Here is an 18,035-nt window from a genome sequence, read left to right on the forward strand (position 1 = left end):
CAAACGAGCAGCCGGGCCGCCATCTTGGTGCGGCTCACGTGACCGCCACCCCTCCCCAACAGGAGAGCCCCGGCAGCCATTTTGAGTGCGGGCAAAAAGAAGCGCGCAGTCTCCTGTTCTTTTTCCGTCCTCCTGTCCCAATACTTCAAAGGAGGAGGGGGGGGAGGGGTTGCTCCCCCGGCTCATCCGCAGCGAAGGAGACACTCGGAAAGAAACCGGAGCCCGACGACTACACATGGGCGAGATAGTTTAGTCGGAAAAGCGTGGCGTGGAAGGAGATAAACGCGAGCGCTACCTACCCTCTGCCATGGCAAGAGCCGCCAACTTGGATGTGAGCACAAACTCGTAGGGCAGCGAATCAAATCGCTGCCTTTAGTCTAGTTCCACCCGCTTCTCTCTTCATAGGGTGGGAGGAAGCAAAGGGGGTTCTTTCCTGTAGAGTCTTAACCACACACTGATGTGTATTTTCAGTTTCTGTTTTTATCCACAGATGAGCCTCATATGTACAGCCCTTTATGGTGTTTACTACCCCAGCATTGCAGGATAAGCAGTTTCTCCGCAGCAAAAGACACTCGTTTTTGCTCTCAAGCGACCTATTGAGACTGTAAGGGCCATTGATTACCTGGCGACTCCGTTGTATTTTTTTCCATATTGGATAGTGATGAGGGACAGTTACGTCTGTTCTGTGGCTTGAATTTTGTGAACAACTGGATATTGCTGAGACTAGATACTCATGGGATTCAATATTTGCCTTTCAAATATAGGGCCACTCTTCATTATTAACCCTGATATTGCACATCAGTAGATTTCATTTATTTTTGTTATAAATACTATTTTATCATTTTGAAAGCAGAAAACACAACCAAGAATCTTAGTGTCCACTTGGGAGTGGGTGTTTTAGGTTTGGAATAAAGTTTTATCTGCAAAAGTATTGTTTTGATGGAGGAGACTGAAGGATGTGGGCCTTTACAAGTTGCTGAATTTTGGGACAGTAAACATGAAATAGTGGCCCAGATCTTCTAATCTCTGGATAGTTGGAAACTGGACATATCCCATAAGATGTCCTAGGGGATCATGTAAGTTCCAATACCAAGACTCCACTAGAATTTCCTGGGAGGTTTTGGCTTGCTGGGATTTGCTGAAAAAGTCCCCAACTAAAGTTGGAGACTGATATATTTACCTGGATAGTTATTAAGAAACGTAAGACAGGAAAATGTCCTGATCTAACACTTGAGTAACCCCCTACCCATCCAAATCAATCATACTTGACTTTTTCCACCTCCCAAACTCCCTTTGACCCAACCTGCCTACTCTTGCCTAATAAGGCAAGAGAATGAACAGTGATAGGATAATTAGGATTAGAACAGTTAGGTGCTGGATGGCCGGCACAGATATGATTGGCCAAAGGGCCCAATTTCTTTGCTGTAAAAGTATAACTCTAACCTGACTGGCCCCCACCACCTGATTTCCTCTGACCCACTTGCCTATCTGTTGCCCCTCCCCTGGCCAACCTCACCTACCTGCCACTCTACCTCCTTACTGTTTGTATTGTCCACTCTACCCTTTGCATATTTGGTGCTGTGTTATTGGTGACTGGCAGATACTAAGATAGTACTGTATGATGAGGGAATACTGAAAAGAGGATGTTATAATCTGGCAAACTGAATTGTGAATAGGAAATCCGAGATTTTAAGATTTGCATTGAGTGGAACCGGATTGAAAGTGCTGGCCTTTATCAACACTAGTGAGTTTTTTTAAAGGAGTTCTGCAGTTTAGAAGTAAGACCATTGAAGATTCAAGCAAGGGGCAAGGCATTTCCACAGTGTGAGAGACTTTATGCAATGATGCCCAACATGGGGCCCAAATCATCCAAAGAACAAGAACAGTACAGCACAGGAACAAGCCCTTCAGCCTTCCAAGCCTTCACTAACCAACCGCTTATATCTGTCTATTTCCCGTTTGTTCATACGCCCATCAAAATAAGTCTTAAATGTGGCTAATGTAACTGCCTCAACCACCTCCCTTGGCAATGCATCTCAGGCCCCCACCACCCTCTGTGCTTAAAAAGAAACTTCCTCACACATCTCCACTGAACTTTTCTCCTCTTATTTTGAAGTGTGCCCTCGTGTAGTTATCATTTTTGCCCTGGGGAAAAACTTCCCAACTGTTTACCCTATCTATACCTTTCATAATTTTATAAATTACTATCATCCTCCATCTTTCCAGGGAGAACAATCCAGTTTATTCAATCTCTCCTCATTGCTAATACCCGCCGTACCAGGCAACATTCTGGTAAACCTTTTCTCCAAAGCCTCCATGTCCTTCTGGTAATGTGACCAGAATTGGACACAGTATTCCAAATGCGGCGTAACCAATGTTTTAAACAGCTGTAACATAATTTGCCACCTTTTATACTCAATGCTTGTCCGATGAAGGCAAGCATGCCTTATGCTTTCTTGATGTGGACATGCTGATGCTGGAATGGAGTGGGCACAGTAAGATGTCTCAACACCAGGTTAAAATCCAACAGGTTTATTTGGTAGCACAAGTTTTCAGAGTGCTACTCCTTCATCAGTTGAGTGGAGAGTTGGCGTATATAGACGCAGACTCAATTGCGGGATAACGGCTGGAATGCAAATCGTAACAGGTAATCAAGTCTTTACGGGTACAGACATTGCGGGTGGAAAGAGGAATAATGTCAGGTTAAAGAGGTGTGAATTGTCTCCAGCCAGGACAGTAGGATTTTGCAAGGCCAGGCCGAATGTGGGGTTACATGTGGTTTTCCACTCACATTGTCTGTACCTGGAAGGACTTGATTATTTGTTAAGACTTGCATTCCAACCGTTACCTTGCAATTGAGCCTGTGTCCATATATGACCTGTTTGTGAATTCAACTCTCCACTCACCTAATGAAGGAGCAGCACTCTGAAAGCTCATGTTACCTAATAAACCTGTTGGACTTTAACCTGGTGTTGTGAGACTTCTTAATATGCTTTCTTCACCACTTTTTCCACCTATGCTGCCGCTTTTAAGGATATGTGAACCTGTACACTCAGATCTCTCTGCGTCTATGTTCCTGATGGTTCTGCCATTTATTTTACAGCGCTCTCACCTGAATTGGATCTACCAAAATGCATCACCTTGCATTTGTCTGGATTAAATGCCATCTGCCATTTGTTTGCCCAAATTTCCAGCCTGTATATATACTGCTGTATTCTTTGGCAATCTTCGTCACTATCCGCCAATCTTAGTATCGTCTGCAAACTTGCTAATCAGACCTGCTACGTTTTCTTCCAAGTCATTTATATACATTACAAACATCAGAGGTCCCAGCACTGATCCCTGTGGAACACCACTAGTTACAGACCTCCATTCAGGAAAACACCCTTTCACTGCCACCCTCTGTTTTCTATGACCAAGCCAGTTCTGAATCCAATTAGCTAGCTGACTCCTGATTATGAGATTTAATCTTTTGTACCAGCCTGCCATGAGGGACCTTGTTGAATGCTTTACTGAAGTCCATGTAGACAACATTCACAGCGCTTCCCTTGTCAACCATTTTTGTCACCTCCTCAAAAATCTCAACTAAATTAGTGTGCCACAATCTCCCTTGTACACAACCATGCTGTCTATCATTAACAAGACCATTCAGTTCCAATGCGTATACATCTTATTCCTAAGAATCTTCTCCAGCAATTTCACTGTCACTGATGTCAAACTCACTGGCCTATAATTACCTGGATTATCCTTGCTACCCTTCTTAAATAACAAAACAACAAGAAACAAAGATTTCTGTTGGAGGCCCAGCAATTTCATCTCTTGTCTCTCTCCGTAATCTGGGGTAGGTGCCATCTGGCCCTGGGGATTTGTCTACCTTAATGTTTTTTAATTCACCTAACACTTCCTCCCTTGTAACGATGGCTTGTTCTAAAGGGTTTACACCCCCCCCCCCCCCCCAGCCGCCCCAACACCACCCATCGACATGCCCCTTTCTTTTGTGAATACCTCTGCAAAGTACTCATTAAGGATCTCACCCACTTCCTTTGATTCTACACAGAATTGCCCTCCGTTGCCTTTAAGTGGACCAGCTCTTTAGCTACCCGCTTGTTCCTAATATACATATAAAGTGCCTTGGGACTCTCCTTAATCTTGTCTGTCAAGGACATTTCCTGACCCCTTTTTGCCTTCCTAACTCCCTGTTTGAGCTCTTTCCTATTTTCCCTATTTTCTTCAAATGCTTCATATTTTTTAATTGCCTAGACCCCCCCCCCCCCCCATCTTGAGGCTGTGCCCTCTACTCCTGCTATCCTTTCTAAGCGGGAAGAATCTCTCTACCTCTACCCTATCTATTCCCTTCATTATCCTATACGTCTCTATAAGATCTCCCCTCAGCCTTCTAAACTCCAATAAGTACAGACCCAGTTTATTCAGTCTCTCTTCATAGGCTAACCCCTCATCTCCGGTATCAGCCTAGTGAGCCTTCTCTGCACTCCCTCCAAGGCCAATATATCCTTCTGCAAGTGCAGCGGCCAAAACTGCACACAGTACTCCAGCTGCGGCCTCACCAGTACCCTGTACAGTTGCAGCAAGACCTCCTACTTTTATATTCTATCCCCCTTACTATAAAGGCCAACGTTCCATTCGACTTCTTGATCACCTGCTGCACCTGCAGACTGGGTTTTTGCAACTCGTGCACAAGGACCCCCAGGTCCCTCTGCACCATAGCATGCTGCAGCTTTTCGCCTTTTAAATAGTAATCCCTCCTACTACTATTTCTGCCAAAGTGGATAACCTTACACTTGCTAACATTATACTCCATCTGCCAGGTCCTCGCCCACTCGCTCAGCCTATCCAGATCTCTCTGCAGACTTTCCATACCCTCCAAACCCTGCCTAATCTGGTTGTAGTTGGACTTTACCCCAATTTAGCACCTTAACCCTAGGACAACACTTGTTCTTTTCTTTCAGTATCCGAAAACTTCACAGAAATGTGGTCACTGTTCGCCACATGTTCCCCCACTGCAGCTTTGACCTAGCTGGGCTCATTCCCTGGTACAAGGTTCAGTATAGCCCCTTCTCTCATCGGACTATCAACATATTGTTCCAAAAGACCTTCCTGGACACGTTTAACAAATTCCTCACTTCAGATCCTTAGCAACACTGAACATTGACAGTTGAGCATTTGGGTTACGGATATCCTAGTTAATTTGTGCTTGCACTTGGTTATTGCCTTATCCTGTTTGAATTTGGAAGTCTGGAGTATTGAAAATGCTATTTTTAAACACAAACTTATCAGAAATGGAAATGCAAATTAATAGAAAAAGAAGACTCAATTTTTTTAGGCTATGCAACCTTGAAGTCGTCAAAGTCAAACATTTGAACGTATGTTATATTATAAATATTTTATACAACAAGTATTCAATTTTTTAATTCCTTCTCCAGCAAAGCTGGATTTCTATGTCTATTTGGCATAAGTAGGTGGTGCTGGGCTGGCTTCTTGAATTTCTTGAGGCCCATGTGGTGAAGAAGCTTCCACGGTATTGAAAGAAAGACTTGCACAACCACTGGATGTCCAAAAGCACTTTACAATCAATCAATTACTAAATGTGGTCACTGCTGTAATGTAGGAAACATGGCAGGCATTTTTCAGACAGCAACTCCCACAAACAGTAACGTGATGATCAAATAATCTGTGTTTGTGATGATGGTTTGAGGGAAAAGTATTAACCAGGGCATAGGGATGACTGCTCTTCTTTGAAAAAGTACCACAGATTCTTTTACATCCTTCTGAGAAGCAGCTGGGGCCTCAGTTTCATGTCTCGTCTGAAAGGCAACAAACACTCCCAAGAGTGCAACACATCCCTGGTATCAGCCTAGTTTTAGAGTGGGACTTGACTCTCAACCTGATTCAGTGGTGATAATGCTACCACAGCCACAGATGGTGTGCAGCTGAAATAGTATGTTCTGGGATTTTGACCCTGTGACGATGAAGGAATAGTTTCTCTCCAGTTTGCGGTGCATTCTGACTGGGAGGGGAACTTGAAGGTAGCGGTGTTTCCATAATATTGGTAGTAGTCATGGGATTTGGATGTACTGCCACAAAAACAACTTCCACCTCTGGAGTTCAACTCTTATGACTATATTAGAAACGCAACTGTAATAAGGTCTAGAATAGGGTGATTCCGATGGAACCAACACTGAGTAAGGATGAGCAATCATTATTTGTGTGTATCCAATATATTTAGAATGAGGTATTTTGTATCAATTTTGGATAAAATAAAAAGATTTATGGAATTTTGCTTTTGTGTATCAGTTTGTGTTTGGTGGTTAAAATTGTATTGGTGAGTTTTAACAAGGGGCCATGTTATGAAGCTTGTGTGGGACAAATTTCACAAAGAATGCTTCTAGCATGGATAATATGAATAAGAACATTTTGCAGTTTAGCTGGTTGGAAATTAAAATGGACCAGGAATTGAGCCCCTAACAATGGTACTTATTTGTCTGTGTGGCACTGTTGTTGTATGAAATTCAGTGTCATAGAGCTCAATTGTAAAGTCTGCTCCATTTTTTTGAAGAGGAAGATTTATTTCCAAAGGGGATAGGGCCATCTTTTATTTGAGAAGAGTTGGAATGTTTGTGTTGTGGGCACAGAGAGATTAATGAGTTTTTAAAAGAATGTGTTTGGATTGTGGAACTGGTACTGTTGACAGATTAGTTAGTGAACAATGGAGATTACAATTTAGGCCTTGCAGGGAATTTGGAAGTGTGAAAGATTGGTGTGAATTCAAACGAGAACATTGTCATCATAGACAATGTAGGGGATATGGGCATCATGATGGCATAGTGGTTAGCACAGCTGCCTCACAGTAGAAGGGACCTGGGTTTGATTATGGCCTTGGGTGACAGTCTGTGTGGAGTTTGCACATTTTCTCCACTATTTTTTGGATATCCTTCCACAGTCCAAAGATGTGCAAATTAGGTAGATTGGTCATGCTAAGATTGCCTCTTTGTGTCCAAGGATGTGTAGGTTGGGGGGGGTTGGTCATGATCAATACGATGCAGGGGAGTGGGTCTTTTGAAGGATTAGTGCAGACTTGAATGGCCTTCTGCACTGTAGGTACTCTGTATGACTATGAAAGGATAATACGTGCAGGCACAAAAAGGCATGTGTCTACTCAAGAAGGGTATTGCAAATTTTTAGGTGTCTAGAATGGTTTCAGGATATAAAGGTTTTTTTATATGTGGAAAAGATGGATTATCAAAACTATATGCATGGAGATCAGTATATCTGAGTAATAAACAGGACATCCTTTAAGTATTTATTATGTAGGTGTGTGGGAAGAGAGCTAAATCTGTCACAGGTGTATTACTGTTCTTTCCCACCCTCACTGAATGCATTGACTGTCGAGTACAATTACACTGACTGTAACCAAATCCCATCACACATGATTGCATCTGTGCTTAACCCCCACCCTACCAAGTTGCAGCCCTGCAAACCAGTGTAACTCCAATTCTCTCTCCCAGGCACACTTTCCTCACCAATCGGGCATCAAACAGTCTTTTCCCACAGTATTTTTAAAAAGTACAGACGACAAATGTCAGTGAAAGGAGACTCTATGAAAGGAATACAAATAATAAACAATGTACAAAAGAAAAACTGGAAGCAACAACCACAATGAGTGAACAAATACAGTTAGAAAAAGATTTGGACAGACACAGCGGTGAGACAAATATATGACAATTGGAGGAGAGGAAAGAGCAGACAAATGGGAAAGATTGATTAACTGTAATTATAAACATTTGTTATACTTTGCTAATGATGTTGTTTATCCTATTACATCATGGACTTTCTCCAATTTAATCTTGTGATCTAAGCTTTTATTCTGGTTATTCACATTTTGTCATGTATGCTCTGCCCAACAGGTCCTTGGCTCATTGTCTGCTGATGTACATCCTGAGCCATTCTTCAGTGTTTTTTGTCAGTGATGGTTAGTCATTGTCTTCCACTCTTTCAAAGGGCAAGGAGGCAGCACCTACTGGAACAGGAATCAAACGCATACTGCTGGCCTTATTCTGAATTATGTGCTAGGCACAGTCACAGCAGAGCAGGGTGATCATTTACAATTGAGATGAGGCAAAACTTCTTCATTCAGGCTTGTGAATCTTTGGAATTGTCTACCCCCCAGGGTTATGGGTCTCCATCATTGCGTATATTCAAGACTGATGGAGACAAATTTTTGTTCTCTCCGAATCAAACAATATGGGAGTGGGCAGAAAAGTGGAATCAAGGCAGATGTGAGAACAGAATCTAACCATCTCCCCTTGACGTTCTGTAATGGGCGGTACAGTGGTTAGCACTGCTGCTTCACAGCGCCAGGGATCTGCGTTTGTCTCCTGGCTTCATTCACTGTTTATACGGAGTTTGCACATTTTCTCCCTGTGCGTCGGTTTCTTCTCGCCGTCCAAAGATGTGCAGGTATGGTGGATTGGTCAGGCTGAATTGCCCATTAGTGTCAGGGGGACTAGTTAGGGTAAATGCATGGGGTTGTGAGGATGGGATTTGGATGGAATTGTGGTCACTGTAGACTTGATGGGCCGAATGGTCTCCTGTATTGTAGAATGCTATGATTCTATGAAAAGCAGGTCAGACGTTGAGAATTCTGCATCAAGTTACTCTCCTCCTAACGCTCCAAAGCCTGTCCAGTATGTAAAAGGCACCACTTCATTTGCCTTGATGAGTGCTGCTCCATCAACACTTGAGAAGGTTAACACCCTCCAGAACAAAGCAGTCACTTGTTGGCATCCCATCCATCCCAAACATTCATTCCCTCCACTATTGATGCACTTTGGTAATAGTGTGCACCACCCATGAGATGTATAGAGTAACTCAAAGCTCCCTTAAGACCACCTTCTAAACCTGCAAACTCTATCACCTAGAAGGACAAGGGATGTATGAGAGCACTACCACTGGCATGTTCTCCAAGCCATACATCATCCTGACTTGGAACTATGTCATTATTCTTTTACTGTTGCTGGGTCAAAATTCTGGAACTTTTAACAGCACTGTGAATGTATGTACACCACGTGGATCTCAGTGATTCAAGAAGGCAACTCACCGTCAGCACCTTGGGCAATTAGAGATGGGCAAAAAATAGAACAAAGAACAGTACAGTACAGGAAACAAGCCCTTCGGCCCTCCAAGCCTGCGCAGCTCATTCTTCCAACTAGACTATTCGTTTGTATCCTTCCATTCCCAGTCTGTTCATCTGGCTATCCAGATAAGTCTTGAACGATCCCAGCATGTTCTGGCAAACTGGCATAGTCAGTGATGCCCATATCCTATGATGGAATAACTTAAGAATATTAGACATGATTGTATGCAATGGCAGAGCAGGTTTGAGGGTTTACGTAATCTACTCTTGTTCCTATTTCTTCTGTTCTTATCCTTTTGATCTGTTTTGTCACAAGCTATTCATCTGGCTTCATTCAAAGGAGTTGTAAATTAATGAACCAACCATTTCTGTTGGAACGCTGTTCTACATGTATGTTGTGAACAAATGAAGTCTATGTTCTACAGCTTTTGCAAAAATGAAGCATGACACGCCAGTTGAATTTCTTAAAGCATTTATGCTCCCAGCAATGGCTAGAATCAAATCTCCAAACCTTCCTAGTTAGAATAGTGTCATGTAGTGCACTGTAATACCTAACCTACAAAAAAGAAAAACTACAATTCAAAAGATTTCTGCCAGTTACCTTTTAGGATTAATGTTGAGGCCTTGGAAAATATTCAGAGTATATTTACTAGCATGGTACCTTGGATGAGTGACCAGTCATGTGGAGTGATTAGAGAATAAAAACAAATGGTTAAATAATGATTTGATAAAGGTGCTCAATATTGTGTGGAATTCTGTTCGAATAGATGGGGAGAAACCGCACTGGAAGGAGTTTAAGGATTCCGGAAAAGCAAAGTCTGCCAAAGTGCCAAACAGAAGTGCCTTGCAAATGGTGGGGAATAACCTCAATTGATGCCTTGTTTGAAGCTTCTGAACCACATGTTGTCATGGGTGGCAATCTTTTGACCACAGCTGGTGTCACGGTTTAGATTCATTGCCAGGCAATGTTTCTCATTTGCATGATTGATGTTGCAGGCTCTCATTTCTTAACAATAACCTTGAATCAGACTTTTGGGTAGCCTGCTGGTCTCTGGCATGAAGTTTCTTCTTGTATCTTCTATGTCCTTGGGGATGAGGCCTTATCTGTTCTTTATACATGACTAAGCCAGGGAAGCTTCTTTGTTTGACTAATGCTAACATACTTTTCCCTAGAACATACAGCATCATTCATGACTTTCTCTTTCCATTTGATGCCAAGGTGCCGATGATGATGCATTATTACCTGGATAAAAAATCAACTCCAAAGGTTCGTGGATTATGTGTCTCATTACCAATGTTATCTTGTCCCCTATATCAGTGTCAAGACTGTAGTTATGGGAAAGGATATTGTATCTTCTCCTGTGATCAGACTCAACAACACATGGCTAGAATCAGTCAACAAATTCTGTTACCTTAGATCTACGTTGACAGAGAAACTGTCTCTTGACAAACTTGACAAACTACGTGACCTAGGCAACCACAAATTTTGGCCAACTAACAAATAAGGGCATGGAGAAACAACAACTGACCCACAGGACCAAGATGCTTATCTACAAAGTCTGTAGCCTCAGCACAGATGCTGTGAAGCTAAGACAATTTGACAGCGAGGAGAAATTTGTGAGGATGAGGGGAAAATGGTGGCAGAGTCAACTGAAATCACTCTTTCAAAATGCACAGGTGTGATGAGGGGAATGGCCTGTTGTGCTGTATGATTCTAATTCTAAGCTGGTAATCACCTTGAGAACAGCTGAAATGGTTTGTCATTGATAATTGCTCCTCCAGGGTGTGTTATAAATTCTTCACAGCAGAATTATCCAGGGAGCAATATGTTTTCCACTCCAATTTAAAAACAACGGAACTTGAGTTAATTTCTAGGCAGTACGTGTGTAGATTTTGTTTTGAGGAAATGGAGAGTTCTAGGGAAGGAAAAGCTTTTTTGACTAGCTTTTTAATTTTCTCCCAGGAAATCAAAATTATGACACAACACAAATGAATATTTTAAAATCAAAACTGAGCAATGTCCTATCCCTTTTACGGTGTGCAATGACCCTTGGTCTCCAAGCTATCAGATTTGCTTAGCCTCATTTTACTTGACTTGCCCTCATTCCTGTGGGAAAATTTGCGTGTCTCAACCTGCTTGCAAATTTCATAAATATCACAAGGATCTGAATTTTTAAAGCCTTTTGCTTGTACAATTTTTGTTGAAAATTTACGTTCAGAAACCAGAAAGGAAAAGACCTTGAAGAGGAAACAACGTTATCAGTTGCTTGGAATTACTGTAAACTGGCTGGAGTTGTTTACAAAAGGCCATGTCGGTTTTTATTCCACACACTTTAGATGTAGTGTGAATGATAACGAAAAGACAAACCCCTGCTGTAGATTCTAGGTGTTTGAACTGTCTGGGATGAGATAGCCAAATAAATAGAGCTCCAAGTGAGGAAAGATTGCAGTGCCGTTAAGGTGCTGAGTGAAATCTATTTACTGAGACGTACATTCAAATTTGTCCATCACACACTGCTTGGCATCCATTTGCTAACTCCTCTTGGGGTGCAGGTATACAAGACTCCACACAATTTCCTCTCCCCCTCAATGCTATCCACCTTCATTCTATAGAAGCAGTGTTGCACAATGATATGATGGCGCAGACCTCTTCACTGTTCATTTGCAGTAGACAACTTGAATATAACAGGATGTAAATTACAGTAAATACTTAATGCACAAAGATGCTTTTTCCAATGATCATTCACAAACTAAAGCACATCAGTATCCTCTGTTTAAAGACCAAAGCTGCCCACAACCATAGGAAAGGAAGAAAAGATACATGACTAAATTGTAATTGCTTAGCTGACCACCTATAAGTCAGTACTTAATTATGTGAGCAGGAAACAGTTGTGTGCATTGAAAGTAGCCAGTCTGAAATGGAAATGGCACCACCAAACAAGTATCCATTTGTTGAATCTTTCGGTGTCACTGCCTCACCCAATCCTTGCAACAGCACTTATATTGAATCACCATTCACATGCATATGAAACACTTGAAGTATCATCTTTGCTGTCTTGCAAAGCATTGTCTGGCTATTGCGAGTACTATTCTAAATAATACTACTATTCCTTCTGGAAAATAAGCCCAGAGAGAATTACCCTTCTCCCTGTGTTACTAGCACCCCAAAGAATGTTTTGACAAACAGTCCTACCCTGCCTTTAGGACCAGTGTATACTGCAAACTAGGACCAAATGAACTATAGCTCACAAGTTAGGAGGAGCAAGTAAAAGTAGCAAGAGAAAGGTGATATGCAAGCCCATGTCCCAAACACCAAAATGGCAGGAAAATTTGTATTTTATTGGTCCTGCTTTGAAGAGTATGAATGATTGAAGAGAAAGTTTTATTTGATTTATTATTTTCACGTATTATTATACAGTGTAAAGTATTGTTTCTTGCACACTGTACAGACAAAGCATATCATTCTTAGGGAAGGAAAGGGGAGAGTGCAGAATGTAGTGTTAGTCATAACTAGGGTGTACAGATAGATCAACTTAATGCAAGGTAGGCCCATTCAGAAGTCTACTGGCAGCAGGGAAGAAGAGGCTTCATTCATGACCTTTTTAGTTTCTTGCGGTTTTGGACAGAGCAGAGCCATGTCAAGTTGGGATGCAACCAGAAACCATGCTTTCTATAGTGCATTTGTAGAAGTTGGTGAGACCTGTTGCAGACATGCCAAATTTCCTTAGCCTCCTGAGAAAGTGGAGATGTGGTGGGCTTTCTGAACTACAGCATCTGCATGGAGGGAAAGGACAGGTTGTTGATGATCTGGACACCAAAAAACTTGAAGCTCTCGACCATTTGCCCCTGTTGATGTAGACAGGGTAAGAAGTCTCACACCACCAGGTTAAAGGTCCAACAGGTTTATTTGGTAGCAAAAGTCATTAGCTTTCGGAGTGCTGCTCCTTCATCAGGTAAGTGGGAGTTCTGTTCACAAACAAGGCATATAAAGACACAAACTCAATTTACAAAATAATGGTTGGAATGTGAGTCTTTACAGGTAATCAAGTCTTAAAGGCACAGACAATGTGAGCGGAGAGAGTGTTAAGCACAGGTTAAAGAGATGTGTATTGTCTCCAGCTAGGACAGTTAGAGATTTTGCAAGCCCAAGCAAGTTGTCAGAGTTACAGATAGTGTGACGTGAACCCAAAATCCCAGTTGAGGCCGTCCTCATGTGTTCGGAACTTGGCTGTCGGTCTTTGCTCAGTGACTCTGCATTGTCGTGTGTCGTGAAGGCTGCCTTGGAGAGCGCTTACCCGAAGGTCAGAGGCCGAATGCTCGTGACAACTGAACAGGAAAAGAACACTCTTGCCTGGTGATTGTCGACCGGTGTTCATTCATCTGTTGTCGCAGTGGTACCATAATTTACAAAATAACGGTTGGATAATGGTTAATTTACAAAATAGAGTTTGCGTCTTTATATGCCCTGTTTGTGAACAGAACTCCACTTGCCTGATGAAGGAGCAGTGCTCCAAAAGCTAGTGGCTTTTGCTACCAAATAAACCTGTTGGACTTTAACCTGGTATTGTGAGACTTCATACTGTGTTTATCCCAGTCCAACACCAGCATTTCCACATGATGTGGACAGGGGCATGCCCTCCACTGTGCTTCCTGAAGTTGATGACTATCACCTCCATTTTGTTTACATTGAGGGAGGGATTATTGTCATCACAACAATTCAGCAGATTCTCTATCTCTTCCCTATACCATGTCTTGTCATTATTTGAGATCTGACCTACAACAATGATGTTATCAACATACTTGAATATTGAGTTGGAAGGGAATTTGACCACACAGTCAAAGGAATACCAGGAAATAGAACACAGCCTTGTGGAACACGGGTGTTGAGGATGATCGTGGGGTTTTGCTACAACTATTGCCTTATTGCAGTGGGAGGAGCTGAGCCCCAGGCCAAGTAGTTTGGAGATGAGTCTCATAGGAGTAATGTTGTTAAAGGCTGAGCTGTAGTCTGACATGGGTGATTTTGTTATTTAGGTGTTCCAGCGTTAAGTGTAGGGCCAGGGAGATGATGTCTGCTGTGGACCTGTTGCAGCGATAGGTGAACAGTAGTGGATCCAGGCAGTCTGGGAGGAGGAATTGATGTGTACCACAATCAACCTTTCAGAGCACTTCATAATGATGAATGTTAGAACCACCGAAGATCATCATTAAGGCACGTTGTCTGGCTTTTCTTTGGTACCGGGATGATGGTCGTCGTCTTGAAGCAGATAGGGACCTCAGTTGTTGTAAAGAGGTGTTGAAGATGTCTGCAAATACCCCTGCCAGCTGGTCCGCACAGGATCTGAGTGCTCGTCCGGAACCCCTTCAGTTGCTTTCCGTCGGTTGACCCTCAAAAAGGTTGCTCTGACATCTGCAATAATGACCTTGGATACTGGTTCATCCGAGACTTCTGAGGTGGAGGGCATGGTCTCGCTGACCTCTTGCCCAAAACGAGCTTAGAATACATAGAGCTCATCAGGGAATGGTGCATTGGAGCTGGCAATTTTAACTGTCTTTTAGCTGTTACATTTTGCAGACCTTGCCATAGTTGATGGGAGTCTGTGTGGCTAGCCTAGGATTCTAGCTTGGCCTGGTACTGTCTTTTGACATCTTTGGATCTCCTTAGATCATACCTGGCTTCTTTGTAAAAGTAAGGGTCGCATGACTTGAATGTGTTGGAGCTGGATTTAAGCAGGCAGTGAATATCCCTATTCATCCATGGTTTCCAGTTGGGAAACACATGGATTTCCTTTTTTTGGCGCACAGTCTTCTACACACTTACCATTAAAGTCAGTTACTGTAGTGGTGTACTTGTTAGGCCGGTCGCAGAATTTTTAAATATTGATCAGTCCACATCAGAATATCCTTTGAGGTCATCTCATCAGCTTGCACTGGATGTAACCAAATTTATAGAAGTGTCCATTTGACATCACCAAAATTCTGTTGGAAGCGCTTGATCAAATGTAGAGTGCCATAGAGTGTGTAATATCTCCTCACTCCTCTGCAACAAAGGATGAATTATACGCCTATTTCTCAGCCTCTGTTGTCTTTGGATACTCAGACCATATTTAATATTAGCATTGATTCATTTTTGAGCTCTGAGGGAATCGGGACAATTGATAGGGCAGGAATGCGCAGTTGGTATAGAAGTTCAACCAAGCTGTCATTGAATGACAGAGCGGACTGAATGAGTCTTATAACCTGAACTAAAAGTAAAATACTGCAGATGCTGGAATCTAAAACAAAAATATTTGTTTTCTGTTTTTGAGCCTTATAACCTATTCCTGCTCCTACATCATATATTCTGTGATTTTTCACTTCAACTGGGCCCCTGGGAAAATTGAGGACTGAAATAATAAGATGCTGATATGTGGTGCAGGGACCCTGCAACCATTGGAACGATCACACAGCTTCCCAAACTAAATTGCCTCTATCATTATTAATCTCATGCAGGCAGCATCTCTGTCTTACGGAAAACAACTACAATTTATATGGATTCTAAATGCATAGGTCTTAGTAAATATTTGAGATTATGAGAAGGTGAGAGATATAATACCTAGTTGTATGATATTTTGGGGGAGGGGGGAGATGTTACTGATGGAAAGGTACTTGAAGTGTGGCCAGGACATGGACATTTAGTCTGAGCAGATGGAATTTACGTTGTTGCTATGTGAGTTGGAATGTTTGTGCTTTCATTGTTGCACAAACCCAAAATAATTGGCCATCAAGAAGTTTAACTGCACTCAGCCTGCCCAGACATCAGTTCAGTCAGTTAAGAGGCACAGTAAGTTGTATATATGCCATGATCTTATTGAATGGCGGGGCAGGCTCAAAGGGCTAGATGGCCTACTCCTGCTCCTATTTCTTATGTTCTTATGACATTACAAAGGGACATAGACAAACTAAGTGAGTGGGCAAAAGTGATCATGGAAATCTAAGTGGAGTAGTAAGGGTCCAAGAAAGACAAATTTGAATATCTTTTGATGGTGGAAAATTGGGAATTGGAGGAGGAAAAGGATTTAGGCAAATTACTAGCATAGTGAAAGTAAGGACATTGGAATGCTGATCTTTAAAGGGGTTGGAATACAAAAGGGGAGGAAATTATGCTCCAGTTATATAAAACCTTGGTCAAACCTCAGTTAGAATACTGTGCTTTGCAATGGGCACTGGACCTCGAATATCTTTTGGCCTTTGAGGGAATTATGGTGTAGATTTACCAGAATGATATGAAAGTCTAAAGCACTAAATTATTAGGACAGATAAACATGGCTTGACAGAATAGATAGGGAGGAACTGCTCCTGCTCTTTTAAAAGGCAAACTTTAAATTTTCAGGGCGTCTAAACAGTTAGAACATAATGGACTATTACAGAACAAACATGTCGCTCCTGCTTTCTGGAAAGTATAGTTGACATGCAGGAGTATATTTCTCAGATCATTAATCACCTGCATGGTTGATAGAGTGGAAACTCTAGTCATGAAAACATTTCATCATTGAGCTCTAATGGCCACCTGGGGCTCTATCAATAACACTCAAGTTATGGCATCTCTCTCCCTACTACCCCCCAAATATTTACCTTTTGAGGAGTCCTTTCTCAAAAATCTATGGTGATTCCACTGGTAAGCAAGGTGCCTGTGATTTGTTTGTAATTTTGAAGAAGATGCACCTACTTTTCATGGATAAGCAATTCATTGGGGGTGAAGATTTGTCCACATTGAAAAATCCAATGTGATTTCCCTTACTTAATTCACTTATTAAGTGAGATTTCTCTAAACTTATAGTGAGGACTACCTTTTCTTGCCAAAAATAGTCATCGGACACACGAATGATTCAAAAGCATGTCAGCATATGAAGTCCAGTCTTCTGGCTTTAAAATTTTTAACTATCGCATATGAACTTGACGTGTTGAACTAAGGAAACATTGGTGAAATTAGTCGAATAAGGGCGCATGCTTAGAACCGTAGAACATTACAGCACAAAAACAGGCCTTTTGGCCCTTGGCTGTGTCGAACCATTTTTCTGCCTGGTCCCACTGCCCTGCACCTGGACTACATCCCTCCATACCCCTTCTGTGCTCTTTTTACTCATCAGAGACATGGATTTTGTTTTCATTCTCAACCTTCTTCCTTTGTTCCTTTTCCAAAAGGCATAGATTGCTGGTCAACTATTTCAGGGTCACCAGTTTCATAAGTGGCTATTATTTTTGTGCAAGCCTTAGTGTATCGGCAGCTGAGTCTGGTCTTGTCCTTGTCCAATGTCAACAGGAATGTTCTTTTAAGCAAGAGCTGTTACCAAACAACCAGGAATGGGAATCCTGGACGATTTTCCTCCAATTATTTCAGGTTACTGATGTGAAATATAATATCTGTTGCTGCCCAGTTTGAAATAAAACTCAGTACAACCTGAGGATTAAACCTGGGACAGTTCTGGTCTGTACCCCTCAAATACTCTAAATCAACACAGCCATCGGGTGAATAAAGCAGTAATTTTCAGCATATATACCATTTATTTGTATTAGTAAACTGGTAAACTTATACAGGAATAGTCTCTTAAGGGGAATTATGCAACATTTTCCAGATCATACTGCTCAACATTTTTTCTTTATTGAATAAAATTTGCTAAATCCTCTTTTATTGATTTTTGTTTATTGATAGAATTGTGCATGGTTTATTGTATGATGTTTATTCACAGTTTGGTAATTGTCTGACAGCACCCTCTTTTGGCTACAGGGAGATAGGATTTAAATAGATACTGTTTAAAGCATGCAATGATGACATGATCATTGGCTGATTTGATCACAACACTTAAAAGATTGAAAGAAAAGTGAATTGAGACCTAATAGTTCT

The 18,035-nt window shown here is 41.8% G+C and overlaps 1 protein-coding gene across 2 annotated transcripts in view; it reads left to right on the forward strand.

The window, feature by feature from the left end:
• The first annotated feature begins 96 nt into the window (after positions 1–96).
• Positions 97–18,035, forward strand: part of LOC145339411 (protein bassoon-like) — a 553,674-nt gene continuing 535,735 nt past the window's right edge. Inside the window, exon 1 of one of the 2 annotated variants that reach the window (XM_080183908.1) lies at positions 97–331. The gene's annotated coding sequence lies outside the window, so the exon portion shown is untranslated. Of the gene's footprint in view, positions 332–502; positions 605–18,035 lie in introns of those variants that run through there. The other variant, XM_080183915.1, reaches the window with a different exon arrangement.

Source organism: Carcharhinus amblyrhynchos, chromosome 3, assembly GCF_965287045.1.
Source record: "Carcharhinus amblyrhynchos chromosome 3, sCarAmb.v2.hapA, whole genome shotgun sequence".
Taxonomy (NCBI): Eukaryota; Metazoa; Chordata; class Chondrichthyes; order Carcharhiniformes; family Carcharhinidae; genus Carcharhinus; species Carcharhinus amblyrhynchos.